Here is a 20,342-nt window from a genome sequence, read left to right as displayed (position 1 = left end):
GTGTGAGCACGTCGCCAGTAGTCAGCTGCGCGCGGCGCGGCAGCACATCGGTGGGCAAGCGTCAGCAAGCCGTGCTGAAACTAATCAGCTTAGGTGACAAGAGGCACATGGCCCCCGAGCTGTTGCAGGGTCTGACAGAGCAGACCGACCTCTGGCTTTTGCCGCTGAGCCTCCAACCAGGCATGTTCGTGTGTGAGAACGGCCGTAACCTGGTGGCGGCTCTGCAGCTCGGCTGCCTCACACCCGTGCCATGCCTAGCCCATGTCTTCAATCTGGTGGTTCAGCGGTTTCTGAAAAACTACCCCCACTTGTCTGACCTGCTCGGCAAGGTGTGCCGCGTGTGCGCACATTTCCGCAAGTCCACCACAGATGCTGCCACCCTGAGGACCCTGCAACATTGGTTTCAGCTGCCAGAGCACCGACTGCTGTGCGATGTGCCCACATGCTGGAATTCTATGCTGAACATGTTGGCCAGGCTGTACAAGCAGCGTAGAGCAATAGTGGAATACCAGCTGCAACATGGGCGGCGGAGGGGTAGTCAGCCTCCGCAATTCTTTACTGAAGAGTGGACATGAATGGCAGACAACTGCCAGATCCTCGGAAACTTTGAGGAGTCTACGCAAATGGTGAGCGGCGATGCGGCCATCATTAGCGTTACCATCCCGCTGCTTTGCCTGCTGAGAAGTTCGCTGCTAAGCATAAAGGCCGACGCTTTGCGGTTGGAACAGGAGACGGGGGATGACAGTATGTTGCTTGATAGCCAGACCACCCTCACGTCTATATCTCAGCGCGTTTTAGAGGAGGAGGAGGGGGAGCGGGAGGAGGAGAAGGGGGAAGAGACAGCTAGGCACACTGCAGAGGGTACCTATGCTGCTTGCCTCTCATCTGTTCAGCGTGTATAGGCTGAAAAGGAGGAGGAGGGGGATCCTGAAAGTCATCTTCCTAGTGAGGACAGCGATATGTTGCATACTGGGACCCTGGCACACATGGCTGAATTCATGTCAGGCTGCCTTTCATGTGAGCCTCGCGTTAGATACATTCTGGCCAACACGGATTACTGGGTGTACAACCTTCTAGATTCATGGTATAAGGATAACCTTTCCCCTCTCATTCCCAAAGAGGAAAGGGGTACCAGAGTGATGCAATACCATAGGACCCTGGTTGAAAAAGTTATGCAAAAGTTCCCATCTGACAGCGCTTGTCGCAGAAGACGCAGTTCCGAGGGCCAACTAGCAGGGGAGGCGTGGAGATCAGGCAGCATGCCCAGCATAGGCAGGGTAACACTCTCCAAGGCTTTTGCCTCCTTTATCACTCCCCATCAAGGCTGTGTCACCACTCCCCAGTCAAGGTTGAGTCAGAGGGAGCACTGTAAAAGGATGGTGAGGGAGTACGTAGCCGATCGTACCACCGTCCTCCGTGATGCCTCTGCTCCATACAACTACTGGGTGTCAAAGCTGGACACGTGGCACGAACTTGCACTGTACGCCCTGGAGGTTCTGGCCTGCCCTGGCGCTAGCGTATTGTCAGAGAGAGTGTTTAGTGCAGCTGGGGGAATCATCACGGATAAGCGTACCCACCTGTCAACTGCCAGTGCCGACATGCTTACACTCATAAAGATGAACAAAGGCTGGATTTCCCCAGACTTCTCTTCTCCCCCGGCGGAAAACAGCGAAGCCTAATGATTTTTTTTCACTGCAACCGGAGAAAAAAGCATCCTCTATCACCACAAAAAAGGGGGAATTAGCTTATTCAATCACTCTTGGATATTATTACTCCTCCTACTACTACTCCTACTCCTAAAACTGCATGTCATCACGCTGAACTGCCAATTTCTAAAAGGCCCAAAATGCTCTGTTTAAAACTTAAAAGTTTTACAGTTTTTATAGTTTTGAAAGTTACAAATTAACCAATAACGAGCTTTATCTTCAAAAAATGTTTGTAGATTTCACCTACCCTCGCGGTTGAGCAATTTTTCAGGGGTACACTTCTACTCTTGGTACACCAATTTTTCAGGCCATTGCCAAAACCATTAGCAAACTTATTTTTCTTCATCTATACTCTCGGTGGACAAATTTTTACAGGTGTTCGCCTATACTCTTGGTACACCAATGTTACTGGGGTTTGCCTATACTATTGCTACAGAAATGTTACAGGGGTTCGCCTATACTTTTGCTACAGAAATGTTACTGGGGTCTGCCTATACTTTGGCTACAGAAATGTTACTGGGGTCTGCCTATACCTTTTCTACTGAATGGCTTGAGGGGTTCGCCTATACTCTTGCTACAAAAATGTTACTGGGGTTCGCCTATACTTTTGCTGCAGAAATGTTATAGGGGTATGCCAATACTTTGGCTACAGAAATGTTACTGGGGTCTGCCTATATTTTTGCTACAGAAATGTTACTGGGGTCCGCCTATACTTTTGCTACAGAAATGTTACTGGGGTCTGCCTAGACTCTTGCTACAGAAATGTTACAGGGGTTCGCCTATACTTTTGTTACAGAAATGTTACGGGGGTCCGCCTATAATTTGGCTACAAAAATGTTACTGAGGTCTGCCTATACTTTTGCTACAGAAATGTTACTGGCATCCGCCTATACTCTTGCTACAGAAATGTTACTGGGGTCTGCCTATACCTTTTCTACTAAATGGTTTGAGGGGTTCACCTATACTCTTGCTACAGAAATGTTACAGGGGTTCGCCTATATTTTGGCTACAGAATTATTACTGGGGTCTGCCTATACCTTTTCTACTGAATGGTTTGAGGGGTTCACCTATACTTTTGCTACAGAAATGTTACTGGGGTCTGCCTATGCTGTGGGTGCACAATGACTTCCCATCGCAGTGTTTTACCTATTTGGCACAAATACAATGACTGACTTGGACAGAAATGTGGGCCGAGGCCGAGGTCCTTGGCAGGGTGAAACTCATCCGTGTTTAGGCACTCTGATTTCTTCCTGTGTAATACCATCTTTGTGCACCAACAGCATCGGCGAGCCCAAGTAACTCAAAGACTTCCCATTGCTGTGTTGAACTATCTGACACCTACACAGAATGAATTGTGTGGGGACACATGGATTTCCAATTGCTATGTAACTCGCAGCACATTGGGTCACACAAGGTGGAGGCTGGGACTGAGCCTGACCCTGGGCCTGCTCATGTACTTCCCACACAGAGTACTGCGGGTCCTACCTTGGTCATGGTTTCTCGGCCTTGTTATGCCACCTCCTCCTCCTGCTTGGGGTCTGGGGATCAGCGCTGGGCAACATGTATTTTCTCTTGTGTTACGACAGTTATATGAGACACTGGTTTGGGCCAAACAGAAGGAGAGTTACTGCATTAATGATACGTTCACAGCTGCACTAGCATCCGAGTCTGCTTCATGCCCACGATTACTGAGGGTGTGAGCCGAGGTTGGGGTCCTTGGCAGGGTGAAACTGCCTTGTTTGGGCGCTCTGATTTCTTTATGTGTAATACTTTCCTTGGCTTCCAGAGGCTCGCCTATGCTGTGGGTGCACAAAGACTTCCCATTGCATTATTTTACCTGTCTGGCACAAATACACTGACTGACTAGGGCAGAAATGTGGGCTGAGGCCGAGGCTCTTAGCAGGGTGAAACTCTGCCATGTTTGGCACTCTGATGTCCTCATATGTAATACCATGTTTGAGTTCCTTGGGCTCGCCTATGCTGTGGGTGCACAAAGACTTCCCATCGCAGGGTCTTACCTGTCTGGCACAAATACACTGACTGACTGGGGCAGAAATGTGGGCTAAGGTCCATGGCAGGGTGAAACTCTGCCACGTTTGGGCACTCTGATTTCTTCCTGTGTAATACCATCTTTGTGCACTGACAGCACAGGCGAGTCCAAAGAACGCAAAGACTTCCCATTGCGGTGTTGAGCTATCTGACACCTACACAGAATAAATTGTGTGGGGACACATGGATTTCCCAATGCTATGTAACTCGCGGCACCTTGGGTCACACAAGGTGGAGGCTAGGACCGAGCCTGACCCTGGGCCCGCTCACATGCTTTCCACGCAGAGTATTGCTGCATTGTGGAGATGTGTAGAAATGCTGGCACCTGAGTCCCCTTTATGCCCACGTTTGCGGCTCCTGACAATTTTGTGACGGAGGTGGCACGGGATTGAATTGATGATCGTAGGTCAATTTATCATCAATTCTCAACAGCATTGTGGGCTATCACCCACACTTTTAAGAGGGGTCGCTGCCTGGCCCTGCCAACCCTCTGCAATGTGCGCCTCCGGTTCCTCCTCATCCATTATGTAACTATAAATAGACATGAGGGTGGTGTGGCTATGAAGCGAGGGTGTGGAATGAGGCCAGCTGAATGCTAAAATTTTGGGTCTGCTGCGGACGCAGGGTCGTGCGGGGGGGGGGGGGGAGGGGTTGGACAGCAATGCCAGCATGTAACCCAGGAGAAGAGTCAGCGGTGTCACCTGAAGGCAGTGATTGTCCTTGGCTGCAGGTAGCATGGTGCTTTGGCTAAGATGTGCCAGTGCGTGTGCCTTGCTAATGAGGGTTTGTCCCAAGTAAATTGGCTTCATAGTGGGACCTGGGAGCCTCAGATGCAGCCATGCATGCTGCCCTTCCCTATCCATTTCTGTGGTGTTTCCATGACTTTCTGATGTTTTCTGGTGTTTGACAAGTCATCATCACCTATGCGGATCTTCGGTCCCATACAAAAATGCTCGAGTCACCCATTGACTTTAATGGGGTTCGTTACTCAAAACAAGCTTTCGAGCATTACGAAAAGTTCGACTCGAGCAATGAGCACCGGAGCATTTTGGTGCTCGCTCATCTGTAGTGTTTTGTTGAAAGATTTGCAGAATTTTTTTTAAACTAAAGACAAGAAAAATGTTGTATTTTTTTAATTACTGTTCACCTTCTATTTGTGTCTGCAGCTCCTATACAGAGCTATGTGTCTCTATGGTTACAGACTACGAATATAGGCGGTGTGTAGTTTGCTCCTGCAGTCATGTGTTACTCCCCTCTCTCCGGCCACTTCTCTTACTCACCTGTACACAGAAGAAGAGGGATAGATGTTGTGATAGATGTGAAGAGCTCTCCCTCAGGATTTATAGGGGTCCAGTGGATTATGTAGATGTTAGGTTCATAAATATGCTTTTGAGGCAGAAGTACGAGTATATTTCTAATGGGTAACGATTATAACAATCCCAGAATTGTGCTTGTGTTTGTTAGTGAATGGGACATCAAGGGACCCAAAATGGGAAGACGTAGTCAGAGACTGTTGAATATTGTGAGTTGATTGTTGCAGGTAGCTGTAATCTTGTGTAATGAGCGGCAATCTTGTGGATGCAATCGTCAAGTTTGTGGCCTCTTTGAGAGATGGTTGGGAATCCGCCTGATTACTGTTTGTAGCCATCCAAGAACCTGCGACCTGTCACCCCTCTGGCCCCTGAGGGCCCCGGCTGACGTTATAGTGACACAAGATTCCAGGTCATGATTGCAAACGTTGGCCCATCCTTCAACATATATATAGCATTGATATCAATGTCAAAAGAAAATGGACTGTTCATTTAGACAATGTAGAGGTAACTGTGCAGCTTTTAAAAAATGTTTATCAATTTTCTCCAGCAGCCATCTTTAGACATAACCTTCTTCAGATGACGGCATCTGTGCTGTAACCATGTTTCTAATTTCAGTATTTGTTTTTTATGTAATTTAAAAATGTAAGAACACATGAAACGACTTCCCTTTTGCGGTTTTCTGCAAGGAATTTGCAGAAAATGTGGCTTTTCTTGATAATCTGGTACAAAGAAATATTATAGGAAGATTTATAGAAGTCTTAGAATGTTATATAAAGTCCATGGAACGTTATAATTCTATGCACCACCTACAGGGATACTATTATTACTTACACCTTCTTGATGGTATGCCTGTCTATGAAGCCAAGCAACTTTTTCATATTACACAGAACCAGTCAGGGAGATACTAAAGGCCCAAGTGGTTCATAAACTGCTTGTCGTGGTCCACCAGAGCGTTCCGTTGCTGCACCTCTTAGGTGGCCCATCAATGCAGTATGAGTGGACAGGAATGTTGCTAGAAAGTTTCAAAAGATATGGGGCACAAGCTCCAAAGCGCATGCAATGCCCTGCGTGCAAAATCTATCTATCTAGCTATCTCCTAGCTATCTCCTACCTATCTCCTGATACCCCTGCTCAGTTATGTTGTACAACCCCCTACTCTACTCTTCCCACTGCTACTACTGTAGTCCCCTATTACCAGACAGCATCAGGCTGTTAATTCTTGTATTTAGCATGGAAAATAAAGAAAGACGTAAAATTGTAACAATTGTTTCATTTATTTGGAAGAGCCAAGGGAAGTCTGTGTGCACCCACAGTATAGGTGGGTCCCAGGAACCCACAGACGGTACATAAAGAAATACCATTGCAGTGCCCTGGATAGCTGTGGTAACGTGAGAGAAAATACATGTTGGCTTCGGCCCACACTCCATGCCCTAGTCAGTCTGTTTTTTTTTTAAACTGTCAGGCAGGTACAACACCGCTATGTGAAGTCTGTGTGCACCCACAGCATGGGTGGGTCCCAGGAACCCACAGACGGTACATAAAGAAATTCCATTGCAGTGCCCTGGATAGCTGTGGTAACGGAGAGAAAATACATGTTGGCTTTGGCCCACAATCCATGCCCTAGTCAGTCAGTGGTTTTTTTGGGCCAGATAGGTAGAACACCGCAATGGGAAGACTTAGTGCACTGATAGTATACACAGACCCCTGTAATATTCCTGTAGCAAAGGTATAAGCTGAACCCAGTAACAGTTATGTGGCAGAAGTCTAGGGAGACCCCAATAACATTTCTGTAGTAACAGTGTAGACAGACCCCAGTAACATTTCATTACCAGAAGTATAGGCAGACCCCTGTAACATTTACGTGGCAGAAGTATAGGCAGACCCTAGTAACATTTTAGTAGCAGAAGTATACGCAGACCCCCTAGTAGCATTTATGTAGCAGCAGTATTGGCAGACCCCTGTAACATTCTTGTAGCGGCAGTATAGGCGGACCCCAGTAAAATCCTTGTGGCAGCAGTATGGGCAGGCCCCTGTAACATTTACGTGGCAGAAGTATAGGCAGACGCCTGTAACATTTAAGTGGTAGCAGTATAGGCAGACCCCAGTAACATACTTGTAGCAGCGGTATTGGCAGACCCCAGTAACATTTTTGTAGCAGCAGTATTGGCAGATCCCTGTAACATTTTTGTGGCAGAAGTATAGGCAGACCCCTGTAACAATCTTGTAGCAGCAGTATTGGCAGACTCCAGTAACCTTCTTGTAGCGGGGGTATAGGCAGACCCCTGTAACATTTACCTGGCAGAAGTTTAGGCAGACCCTGTAACATTTACGTGGCAGAAGTATGGGCAGACCCCTGTAACATTTAAGTGGCAGCAGTATAGGCAGACCCCAGTAACATCCTTGTGGCAGCGGTATAGGCAGACCTCTGTAACATTTATGTGGCAGCAGTATAGGCAGACCCCTGCTACATTTTTGTAGCAGCAGTATAGGCAGACCCCTGTAACTTTCTTGTAGCAGAATTATAGGCAGGCAGACCCCAGTAAAATTTCTGTAGTAATAGTATAGGCCAACCTCTGAAACATTGGGGTGCCATGAGCGTAGGCGAAGGCCGGAAAAATTAGTTGGATAAGAGTGTAGGCGTGGGCCCGAAAAATAAGTGTACCAAGAGTACAAGTGTACCTCTGAAAAATTTGTGAAACCCATAAATATTTTTTGAAAGATACAGCTCACTGTTGCTTAATTTGTAACAGAGCCTGTAGGCAGCCCTGTTGAAAAAATTGGTTCATGTTAAAGTATCAATACTTTTGAAACTTTGAAAAATTGTAAAAACATTGCTAGATGGAGATGGGCCGCAGAAAAATTGGCCGTTCAGAGCTATGACATGTTGTTTCTGGAGGAGGAGTAGCAGGAGGAGGACTAATGTCAGAGACAGATTGACAAAGCTAAATGCCCTGTTTTCCCGGTGATACAGAAGAGTGCTTTTATCTGCGGCTGAAGCGAAAAGAATCTTTAGGTACCGCTGCTTTCTGCTGGTGGAGAAGAGAAGTCTGGGGAAATTCAGGCTTTGTTCATCTTTATGAGTGTAAGCATGTCGGCACTGTCAGTTGACAGGCGGGTACGCTTATCCGTGATGATTCCCCCAGCTGCACTAAACGCCCTCTCTGACAAGATGCTAGCGGCAGGGCAAGCAAGCACCTCCAGGGCATACAGCGCAAGTTCGTGCCACGTGTCCAGCTTTGACACCCAGTAGTTGTATGGAGCAGAGGCATCACGGAGGTCGGTGGTACGATCGACTACGTACTCCCTCACCATCTTTTTACAGTGCTCCCTCCGACTCAACCTTGACTGGGGAGTGATGACGCAGTCTTGCTGGGGAGTTATAAAGCTAGCAAAGGCCTTGGAGAGTGTTCCCCTGCCTGCGCTGAACATGCTGCATGATCTCCGCGCCTGCCCTGCTACTTGGCCCTCGGAACTGCGCCTGCTGCCACTAGCGCTGTCAGATGGGAAGTTTACCATCAGTTTGTCCACCAGGGCCCTGTGGTATTGCATCACTCTCGAACCCCTTTCCTCTTCGGGAATGAGAGTGGAAAGGTGCTCCTTGAACCGTGGGTCGAGCAGGGTGTACACCCAGTAATCCGTGTTGGCCAGAATGCATCTAATGCGAGGCTCACGTGAAAGGCAGCCTGATATGAATTCAGCCATATGTGCCAGGGTACCTGAACGCAACACATCGCTGTCCTCACTAGGAAGATCACTTTCAGGATCCTCCTCCTCCACAGCCCATACACGCTGAACAGATGAGAGGCAAGCAGCATGGGTACCCTCTGCAGTGTGCCTAGCTGTCTCTTTCCCCTTCTCCTGCTCCTCCCCCTCTTCCTCCTCCTCCTCCAAAACGCGCTGAGATATAGACATCAGGGTACTCTGACTATCAAGCGACATACTCTCTTCCCCCGTCTCCTGTTCCGACCATAAAGCGTCAGCCTTTATGCTTTGCAGCGAACTTCTCAGCAGGCATAGCAGAGGAATGGTGACGCTAATGATTGCAGCATCGCCACTCACCATCTGGGCAGACTCCTCAAAGTTTCTGAGGACCTGGCAGATGTCTGCCATCCAGGCCCACTCCTCGGTAAAGAATTGGGGAGGCTGACTACCACTACACCGCCCATGTTGGAGTTGGTATTCCACTATTGCTCTATGCTGTTCATACAGCCTGGCCAACATGTAGAGCGTAGAATTCCACCGTGTGGGCACGTCGCACAGCAGCCGGTGCTCTGGCAGATTAAACTGATGTTGCAGGGTCCGCAGGGTGCTAGCGTCCGTGGTGGACTTGCGGAAATGTGCGCAGACGCGGCGCTACTTGCCGAGCAGGGCAGATAAGTGGGGGTAGTTTTTCAGAAACCTCTGAACCACCAGATTGAAGACGTGGGCCAGGCATGGCACGTGTGTGAGGCTGCCGAGCTGCAGAGCTGCCACCAGGTTGCGGCCGTTGTCACACACGAGCATGCCCGGTTGGAGGCTCAGCAGCGAAAACCAACAGCTCAGGGGCCGTGTGCCTCTTGTCACCTAGGCTTAGTAGTTTCAGTACGGCCTGCTGACGCTTGCCCACCGCTGTGCTGCTGCGCCACACCAACTGCTGTCAACGTGCTGCTAACATTTCTTAATTGAGAGGTAGAGGTTGCGTAGGAGGAGGAGAAGGGGGGGGGGGTTTAAAGGAGGTGGCATAGACCGCCGCAGATACCAGAACTGAGGAAGGACCCGCTATTCTGGGTGTGGGTAGGACGTGAGCAGGCCCAGGCTCTGCCTCGGTCCCAGCCTCCACCAAATTCACCCAATGTGCAGTCAGGGAGATATAGTGGCCCTGCCCGCCAGTACTTGTCCACATGTCCATGGTTAAGTGGACCTTCCCAGTAACCGTGTTGGTGTGGGCACAATTGATGTTGCGGGAGACGTGCTGCTGTAGGGCTGGGACGGCACACTGGGAAAAATAGTGGCGACTGGGGACCGAGTAGCGTGGGACCGCCACCGCCATCATGTTTTTGAAACCCCCCGTTTCCACAAGCCTTTACGGCAGCATCTCCAGGCTGATGAATTTGGCAATGTGCACGTTTTAAAGCTTGTGCATGCAGGTGGGACATTGCTGGATGGCGTCGAGGACAGCGGAGGTGAGGGTGTGGGTGCAGGTCGGGAGGCACTCGTGCCTGTGTCCTGAGAGGAGGGTTGGATCTGAGTGGCAGGTTGGGGCACAGGGGGAGAGGCAGTGGTGCAACCCGGAGGCGGTGAACGGCTTTCGTCCCACCTTGTGGGGTGCTTGGCCATCATATGCCTGGGCATGCTGGTGGTGGTGAGGCTGTTAGTGGTGGCTCCTCGGCTGATCTTGGCGCGACACAGGTTGTACACCACTGTTCGTCGGTTGGCCACGCTATCACTGAAAAACATCCACACCTTTGAACACCTAGCCTATGCACGGTGGCTTGGCGTGAAGGGGTGCTTTGGGAAACAGTTGGGGGATTCTTCGCTCTAGCCCTGCCTCTACCCCTGGCCACCCCACTGCCTATTCCTACCTGTCCTGCTGCTGCACTTGCCTCCCCCTCTGAAGACCTGTCCTCACTTGGCTTAGCGAACCAGGTGTGGTCAGTCACCTCATCATCCAGCGGCTCTTCCTCCGAATCCTCTGTGCGCTCCTCCCTTGGACTTACTGCCCTTACTACTACCTCACTGATAGACAACTGTGTCTCATCATCATCGTCCTCCTCACCCACTGAAAGCTGTTGAGACAGTTGCCGTAAGTCCCCACCCTCATCCCCCGGACCCCGGGAACTATCAAAAGGTTGGGCATCGGTCACAAGAAACTCCTGTCCTCGAGAGGAACCATTTTTTCCCAATCAAGGCAGGGGCCCAAGAACATATCGTGGGAGTCTGCCTGCTCATCAGAATGTGTCATTTTCATGGAGTGAGGAGGCTGGGAGGAAGGAGGAGAAGCAGCGAGAGGATTCAGAGTTGCAGCAGTGGACGGCGTAAAAGACTGGGTGGTCGATACATTGCTGGATGAATTTTCTGCCATCCACGACAGGACCTGCTCACACTGCTCAGTTTGTAATAAAGGTCTACTGTGTGGACCCATAAATTGTGATATGAAGCTGGGGACCCCAGAAACTTGCCTCTCTCCTAATCCCACAGCAGCCGGCTGCGATTCACCTGGACCAGGAACTCGGCCTGTGCCCACATCCTCAGTTGGACCTCCGCGTCCTCTTCCGCCTCCACGTCCACATCCTCTAGCCCTACCCCTACCCCTCAGTATGGTGTATTACGAATAGAGCAGACACAGAGCGGTGTAAATAATTATGGAATTATTGGCGTACACTTTCACGCTGACAGCGGTATTGTAACGCTAACTCCAGGCAGAAACAAAAAATACAGAAGGCTGCAAAGAGGCCTAGCCGTGCAATACTGATGCAGTACAACTCCCACAAGACACCCAGTAAATTTCAGAACGACACAGGTAGCCCAACGAAGGAGCTTTTATTTTAACATTTTTTTGAAAAAAAATATAGGCTATATAGCGTGCATATGACTTTCCCTCTATCAGCGGCTGTGGCCGTACGCTGTGCGTGAAGTCGACGGCAGACACAGAGCGGTGTAAATAATTATGGAATTATTGGCGTACAGTTGGAGGCTGACAGCGGTATTGTAACAGTAACTCCAGGCAGAAACAAAGAATACAGAAGGCTGCAAACAGGCCTAGTCGTGCAATAGTGATTCACTACAACTCCCACCAGACACCCAGTAAATTTCAGACCGTCACAGGAAGCCCAACGAAGGAGCTTTTATTTACATGTTTTGGAAAAGGAATACCGGCTATATAGCGTGTATATGACTTTCCCTCTATCAGTGGCTGTCGACGTACACTGTGTGTGAAGTTGACGGCAGACACAGAGCGGTGTAAATAATTATGGAATATTTGGCGCACAGTTGGAGGCTGACAGCGGTATTGTAACGCTAACTCCAGGCAGAAACAAAGAATACGGAAGGCTGCAAAGAGGCCTAGCCGTACAATACTGATGCAGTACAACTCCCACAAGGCACCCAGTAAATTTCAGACGGTCACAGGTAGCCAACGAAGGAGCTTTTATTTTAAAATTTTTTTGAAAAAAAATACCAGCTATATAGCGTGTATATGACTTTCCCTCCATCAGTGGCTGTGGCGGTACGCTGTGCGTGAAGTTGATGGCAGATACAGAGCAGTGTAAATAATTATGGAATTATTGGCGTACAGTTGGAGGCTGACAGCAGTTAAGTAACGCAAACTGCAGCCAGAAAAAAATTATACGGAAGGCTGAAAAAAGGTCTGGCTCTGCAATAGTGATGCACTGCAACTCCCAGCAGCCAAGCAGTAAAATGCACACGGTCACAGGTAGCACTAAGAAGGACCGTTGGGGTTCTTTTAGACAGAATCCTACACTACCACTTTCCCTTTCTCTGCAGCACTTTCCCTATACTCTGTATAATAGACTGCAGACTGAGAACGCTATAGCTGTAATAGCCTGCACAGCCCGAGATGAAAAAAAAATAAATTGGGCAAAACTGCTCCAAGCAGCCATAACAGTAATGCACACGGTCAGATGTGGCCCTAAGAAGGACTGTTAGGGTTCTTGAAGATGCTAACACTCTCCCTATAGCAGCAGCACCACTCTCCCTAATATCTACCAGCGTGTGTCTGAGGCGAGCCACGGTCGGGACCGCTTAAATACTCCGCTTTAAAAAATTAAATGTCTTTGAAAAAAATACAAGTACTACAGCAAAAAAAAAACTATACAAGTTTGGTATCGTAGTAATGGTACCGACCCATAGAATAAAGTTATCATGTCATTTTTGTTGCAGTTTGTGTGCTCTAGAAAAAGACTCACTGAAAGATGGCGGAATGTCTTTTTTTTTCATTTTACTCCACTTAGAATTTTGTAAAAGTTTTTCAGTACTTTATATGGTACTTTTAATAACACCATTGAAAAATACAACTCGTCTCGCAAAAAACAAGCCCTCATACAGTGACGTCGATCAATAAATAAAGGAGTTATGATTTTTTAAATCGGGGGAGGAAAAAAAGAAAAGGGGGAAGAAGAAAAAAAGGGCTGTGTCATTGAGGGGTTAAATAATGTACTAACTTCCTTCTCTGGGTCATCACGATGCAGGGATACCACATGTGTAATATTGTTTGTAAAAAATTAAAAAGTAAAGGGAGACAAGTGTTCTTTTTTTTAATAGTTTTTTTTAACTTTTTTTAAAAAAATGTTCTTATTTTTTTTCCCTTGTGGAAGTCCCCTAAGAGACCCATCACATTCCCCTGATCCCATTCCACTGGTCCAATGGTGACAGCCCTTTAGATGCTGCAGTCGCATAGACCGCAGCATGTAAAGGGTTAACACAGCAGAGATCTGAGGTTTTCTCCATTCTCTGCTGTGTGAGAGCTGATGCCCGGCTTTCCTCTGACAGAGGGAGCCCCCTCCCTCTGTCAGCCCTTTACATGCTGCACTGGCATAGACCGCGGCATGTAAAGGGTTAACACAGTAGAGATCTGAGTTTTTCTCCATTCTCTGCTGTGTAGAGCTGGTGCCTGGCTATCTTCTGACAGCAAAGCACCAGCTCTCCCTACAACAGAGACTACCGTCTGGTTTCTGACAAGCCGATGGTCTCTATGGCAACCTGTGAATAAAGCAATGCAGGACTTTGAAAATAGAAGCAGATCGGCAATATTTTCCTGCTTCTGTTTTTCAAAGTCCTGCACTGCTCTGTGTGGGTCTGTGCAGGCAGAACACACTGCCACAGCTTATGGCAATATGCTTTGCAGGCCCCTTAGTGAAACATAGCCTGGAAATCTTCTGGGCTATATCGCTATGGGCAGTGAAGCTCGTCCTGGAAAATTTCTGGGCATGCCACTCAAGGGGTTAAATGGGAAAGTTGAGTCTGCTGGTAAACTATATGCAAGCAGCAAAAGGGTTAAGAAAAAGGGGCGTGACCTGAGGATATAAGAGTTGGAGAGTGAGGGGAGTGGTCACCTTCTACCTATGTGTTGTGAAGTACCCGCCCACCCGACCCCTTTTTGGTTGAGGATTGTTTTTTGTTATAGAGTTGAGTGTCAAGTCATCACAACTGGTATGTCATGGAAGGCGGAGTTTTGGTCTATGCCTGGGAGGTTTAAAGCAGAATGTCCTAAAGCCCGGGGTAAAAGACGGGGCTTTTCGGTTTTTGCTGTGGATATTAAGGCGTGGATCCAGGATACGTCAAAACGTTTGTTTCAAATAAAGTTAAAATGAAAGCTGTGGCCGCCCACACTTACCCACAAGTTCTGATTAATGTGGTTCTTTGATTATGGGTAAAAGCAGCCTCAAAGGAGTAAGTGGTTAAGATACCAGCCATCCTTTTTGTTCCATTTCCTTGAGATAGAGGATGGCAAAAAGAACTGAAATTAATGTACGCTTTTGTACTCTTTTATGATGTTCATTGTGAAGGATAATTAATACAATGTTTAAGTAGTTTTGGACTTGTATGAATGTGGTGATAGCATACTTTTTAATTGTTTAGATTTAAAAAAAATGGGAACATGGTTGTTTTGTAATTTTAATAATTTTTTTTGTTTGTACAGTCACATAATAATTATATTTTTCCGTTTTATTCCAGCAAGTTCAGCCACTCTGACCGTGTTTTTATTTATTTTCAAGAGGTTCATATTATGGATTAAATAATGTGCTAACTTTTTTTATTTTGGTTGTTATAAATGAGATATCGATTTTGGAGTTTTTTTATATAGTAAGACTGGATTGACATAGGCATATATCGGCCAGGTTTTCACACCCGGACAATATACGCTGCCCCTCTCTGCAAGGGGAGGTGGCAAGACCGGTGGGAGCTGGTGTGCTCCTGCCCCTCTCTGCCCCTCCCACTGTTTGTAATGGTAGGGGGAGGGGCGGAGCTTAGCTACGCCCTCCCATTGCAAACAGTGGCAGGGGGAGGGAGCTCAGCACGCTAGCTCCCACCCACCCTACCTCCTCCCCTTGCAGTGAGGGGCAGAATATATCGGCTGGGCATGAAAACCCGGGCGATATGCGCTCATGTGAATCCAGCCTAAGGTAGAAAGACAGTTTTTAAAAATTATTTTTACATTTTTTAAACTTTTTTAGAGCGTATTCATGTGAGCATATTTCAAAGTATGCTCGCTCCTGCGCAATGGAAATCAGTGGGTTCTATTCTTCGTGTTTTTCGTGCATGGTTTCTCCTCTGCACAAACTCTCTCATGTGAAGGAGCCCTTATTAAATATTTTACTTCATTCACTTGGATCACTTATAGAATACATAAGAATAATGCAGTCGTCGTGTATTCTACAAGCCTACCAGGCCTGGCCTCTGATGCAGTACTGTAAAAGGGCACTTGCATCCAAAAAAATATGGCTAGTCATTAATGGGTTACTAAATTTGCCAGTCTGTTAGTGCTCCCTTGCCTGTTTCTACAGAAAGAGGAAAAAAGGTTTCAAGCAAAATGAGTGCGTTTTTCCAGGCAGTAAACTTGTCAAAAGCCCCTGATAAATTCCCCCCATAATATATATTTACCTGCGATGATCACCTCTGTGCTAGATCTGCTTTGTTTTATTTGTCCACTACTGGTAGTCACACGGCAACAAAAATGGAGGGCATTCCTTTGAGCACTGGGTATACGTAGAGAGACTTCAGGGAAGTTTACCAGTGAAAATCCATATGCATCACTGGTTTGTGTGATGTTCAAGGTGTAAATCCCGCTCGTAATAAAGGAACACTCTGCACTATCTACAGTATACCAGGTCACTTGTAGCGCCTCCCCCAGGATCTCCAGCGGGTAATGGCAGGGAATGACCATCTCTTCTCCTGGGACAGCAATCAATTCCTTCATCTGAGTCACCCATCTTCCATCTAGAAAAAAAGCCATGGAGAACATTTATATATATTTACTGTACCAGAGGCGTAAGTTAAAGCTTCTGAGCCCTAGTGCAAAACCTGTAAGCGGGCCCCCAACTATAGCACTTTACTCATAGTACTGGGCTCCCTATATGGAGAAGAGAGCCCTTATGGGCCCCCTAAGGCTGGGTTCACACAGGGCGGATTTGCCACGGTTTTGCCGCAGCAGATCCGCCCGCGGCAAAACCGCCCGCGGCCGCTAAGCCCGGGATTAGCCAGCCATGTGGATGAGATTTCTCAGAAATCTCGTCCACACGGGACGGCTAATCCGCTGCGGTAAATCCGGTTGAAACCGCGGCTGTGGCGGTCGCAGCCGCGGTTTCAAAAGAAGCAGCATGCTCAATCTTTTTTTCATTCCGCTGCGGCCGCGCTCTCCTCTATGGGAGCGCCGGCTGCAACGGAAGAGCGATCGGCCGGACCGCTTCAAAGCCGCCGCGGCGGCTCTGCCGGCGGAGATCTCGCGGTTTTTGCTGCGGCCAAACCGCGAGATTTCCGACGAAAATACGCCCCGTGTGAACCCTGCCTTAGGCTCCTGGGCCTGAGTGCAACTGTATCCCCTATAGTTATGCCCCTGTTAATATGCTAAAATGCATATTGTGTTTTCCTAGACCTAGTACTGTTCAACATTTTTATAAATGATCTGGAGGAGGGAGTTCATGGGAAACTGATCAAATTTGCTGACGACACAAAGCTAGGAGGGATAGCTAATAGAGATGAGCGAGTGTACTCGGAAAAGCACTACTCGTCCGAGTAATTTGCTTTATCCGAGCATCGCTGTGCTCGGGTCTAAAGATTCGGGTGCCGCTGCGGCTGACAGGTGAGTCGCAGCGGGGAGCAGGGGAGAGCGGGCGGGAGAGAAGGAGAGAAAGATCTTACCTCCGTTCCTCCCCGCTCTCCCCTGCAGCTCCCCGCTCCGTGCCGGCACCCGAATCTTTAGACCCGAGCACAGCGATACTCGGATAAAGCACATTACTCGGACGAGTAGTGCTTTTCCGAGTACGCTCGCTCATCTCTAATAGCTAACACTAGGGAAGAGAGAGAGAGTATTCAAAGAGATCTCAAAAAGCTTGAACAATGGACGACGACTAACAAAATAGTATTTATAGAAATGCAAAAGTTCTAAATCTGCGCAAGAAAAATAAAAAAAGCACATACAGAATGGGAGGAATTGGGCTGAGCAGCAGCGCATGTGAAAAAGACTTGGGTATACTAATAGATCATAGACTGAACATGAGTCAACCTTATCTGTATCCAGGAGTCCCATTTTTCGACCACATCTCATCCAAAACACTTTAATCCTTGTTATCAAATGTGATGCAGCAGCCTAAAACGCAAACACAATTCTGGGATGTATTAAGAGAAGCATAGAGTTTGGATCACGTGAGGTCATTATCCCCCTCTACTCTTCCATAGTCAGACCTCATCTGGAATACTGTGTCCAGTTCTGGGCACCCCACTTTAAAAAAGACAGACTGCAAGGAATTGATTAAACCAGCCGCTGTCTGCTCTGTCAATATCCACATATTGACCATATTGTCAGAGCAGTCAGTGGCTGAGGGGCAAGAGATACTATGCGCTGCAAATATTCCAGTCGATGACTCACCAACATCAAGTCAACAACCCCGACCATCGACATTGCAAAATCTTGCATAATTTTGATACAAGATACAGTGGCTGCCTTCCAGAACTATAAAGGAGGATTATAATCGATCGTCATTTGGTTAAGATCTTCAATTAGTCATTCCATTGTTTTCAGGGGGCACACTTGCTGTGTGCCTCCTTTCATGATGATAGTACAGTTAAAGTTATATTGCTTAACACATTACGCTTCTCAACTCTCATATCTATTTGTTAAAAGATCACTACCACCAACATGGATGTATATGCAAATCTGTCTGGTCCTTTGTATGTATCTATGATATTTTCTTTATTGTTAGCCCAAACATGTTCAATTGTGTTTACTTGCTTGCTACAAGGTATTGTAATATGTCTCCACCATTATATCCAAAAGGAATCCGAAGTTTTCCGTTATGTGTAAAAACAGGTCCAGCTGCCTCCCCTTCGACCTCTTCAAGTCTACTCCTTGGTATAACCCCCTCCCTAAAATACTATGTGTAGAGTTTTAAGTCACAATGTCTGGGGATTCAATTGCCAAATTAAACAGAAAGGCCTTTATGGATTATGAAAACACTAACCTGACATTACCTGTATCCAGGAGTCCAATTTTTCGACCACATCTCATCCGAAACACTTTAATCCTTGTTATCAAACCCACTATCATTCAAGGTTTGTCACCAAATGAAGAGGAGTATCCGTTATTCCCTACCTTTCACTTTCACCAAATCAGTCTGTGATATTTTCAATCCCCTAGAATACATTAGGATAATATGGTGCGGAGACTTTAAATTTACTGAGGATCCTAAAAATATTGACTCCACATCTCCGGTGCCCCCTTCCCGAGATAGAAACTTGAGGATTAAGTTTAAAGATACTTTTCAGCTGTTATCATTATTGGAGAGACTTTAATCAGCATAAAAGAGGCTACACATACTATTCTCCAGGCCACAGACACCACTTTAGACTGGACTGGATCCTCACTAATTCCCTGTCCCTTCCCCTATTTCCCTATTCCTGTCATATAGTAAATGCATGGTCAGACCATGATGCAGTTCTCTCTGAGTTTCTATTGACTCCACATACACAAATTCTGGCTAAATGGAGACTTAATGAAACCCTCCTCACTAACCCCACTGTGGCCACCACTACACAACAGAGACTAGAGAAATATTTCCACCTCAATAGCTCGGATGCCACACAGGCAGACTTCCGCTGACTGGCACACAAACCCATGATTCGGGGCACTCTGATCTCCCTGGCATCACAACAGAATAAAAGAAGGAACCCGAGCCCAAACTGACTTAGAACACAAAATTTGAAAATTAGAATTAGCTTATTCTCGATATCCATCCTTTTATCTGCAGAAGGCCATCCAGGATACTAGATTGGAACTCAATGCTGTACTGACTCATAAAACGGAAAAGGCACTTGCTTGAACTCAATCAACATATTTTCAATATGCAAATAAAGCTGACTGACTTTTAGCGAGGAAACTCAGAGAAAAACAATCAGTTAACACAATGCATAAAATTCAACTTAAGCCAGGCTGCCTAACTTCAAATCTGGATAAAATTTACAGTGCCTTCCATCAATATTATCAGAAATTGTATAAAGCACCACAAGTCTCTCTAGAATCCCATAGTATAAAGCTCTAAACTACAATATAACAGAGGAAGATGGAGACTGGGCGATTAAATGTCTTAAGCGGGACAAAGCCTCAGGCCCTGATGGCTTTACCACACCTATACTATAAAAAATTTGCCCAGATATTGAAACCTCACCTAGTCGAACAATTTAACCACATTCTCCATAAGGGACATATCCATCCGGATTTTCTACAGGTCCTAATCACAGCCATACCCAAACCGGGAAAAGACAACACCCTACCCTCGAATTATAGGCCCATCTACCTCCACAATATTGATCTTAAATTCTTCACCACCATAATTGCTAGCAGAGTCCACAGATTATTACCACCATTAATACATCGAGACCAAGTAGGTTTCATCCCAGGTAGGAAAGCTCCCAGTAATGCACAATTTTTTTTTAACCTTATCCATATCGCCAACACTTCCAAAACCCTCTTATCCTTCATAGCATTAGATATGAAAAAAGACTGACTCTCTTTCATGGTCTTACTTACACTTGGTACTCCGCAAACCAGGATTTGATGGCCCTTTTTAAATGTAGTATCTGCCCTATACTCTAACTCCTCCGCATATCTTAAAATTCCATCAACTCAACCATCCCTAATTCAAATTTTCAGAGACACCCGTCAAGGATGCCCACTCCCCTCTGCACTGTTTGCACTTGCAATAGAGCCAGTGGCTGTTGCTATTCGCAATAACCCCAACATAACTGGTGTATCCGTGGGCAATACAAACAGTAAACTCAGCTTATTTGCTGATGACCTACTCTTAACTTTAACCAAACCATTAACCTCCCTACCTAATTTGCTGGCACTCCTTGAAAGCTTTAGCCTAATTTTAGGTCTTAAAATCAATCAGTCAGCACTTTTGCAACACTCTCTTCCATATGCAGAAGCTGAGTGAGCTTAATTTTCAGTTTAAAATGCAACACTGCTAGCTTTGTTATCTAGGCATTAAACTCACAAACACAATAGGAACCATATATAAATGGAGCTATGAGCCACTTTTCCACCAGCTATGCCTGGATC

This window comes from Eleutherodactylus coqui, chromosome 2 (genome assembly GCF_035609145.1).
Source record: "Eleutherodactylus coqui strain aEleCoq1 chromosome 2, aEleCoq1.hap1, whole genome shotgun sequence".
Classification (NCBI taxonomy): domain Eukaryota; kingdom Metazoa; phylum Chordata; class Amphibia; order Anura; family Eleutherodactylidae; genus Eleutherodactylus; species Eleutherodactylus coqui.
The sequence above is the reverse complement of the archived record's forward strand: the minus strand, read 5'-3'. Positions refer to the sequence as shown.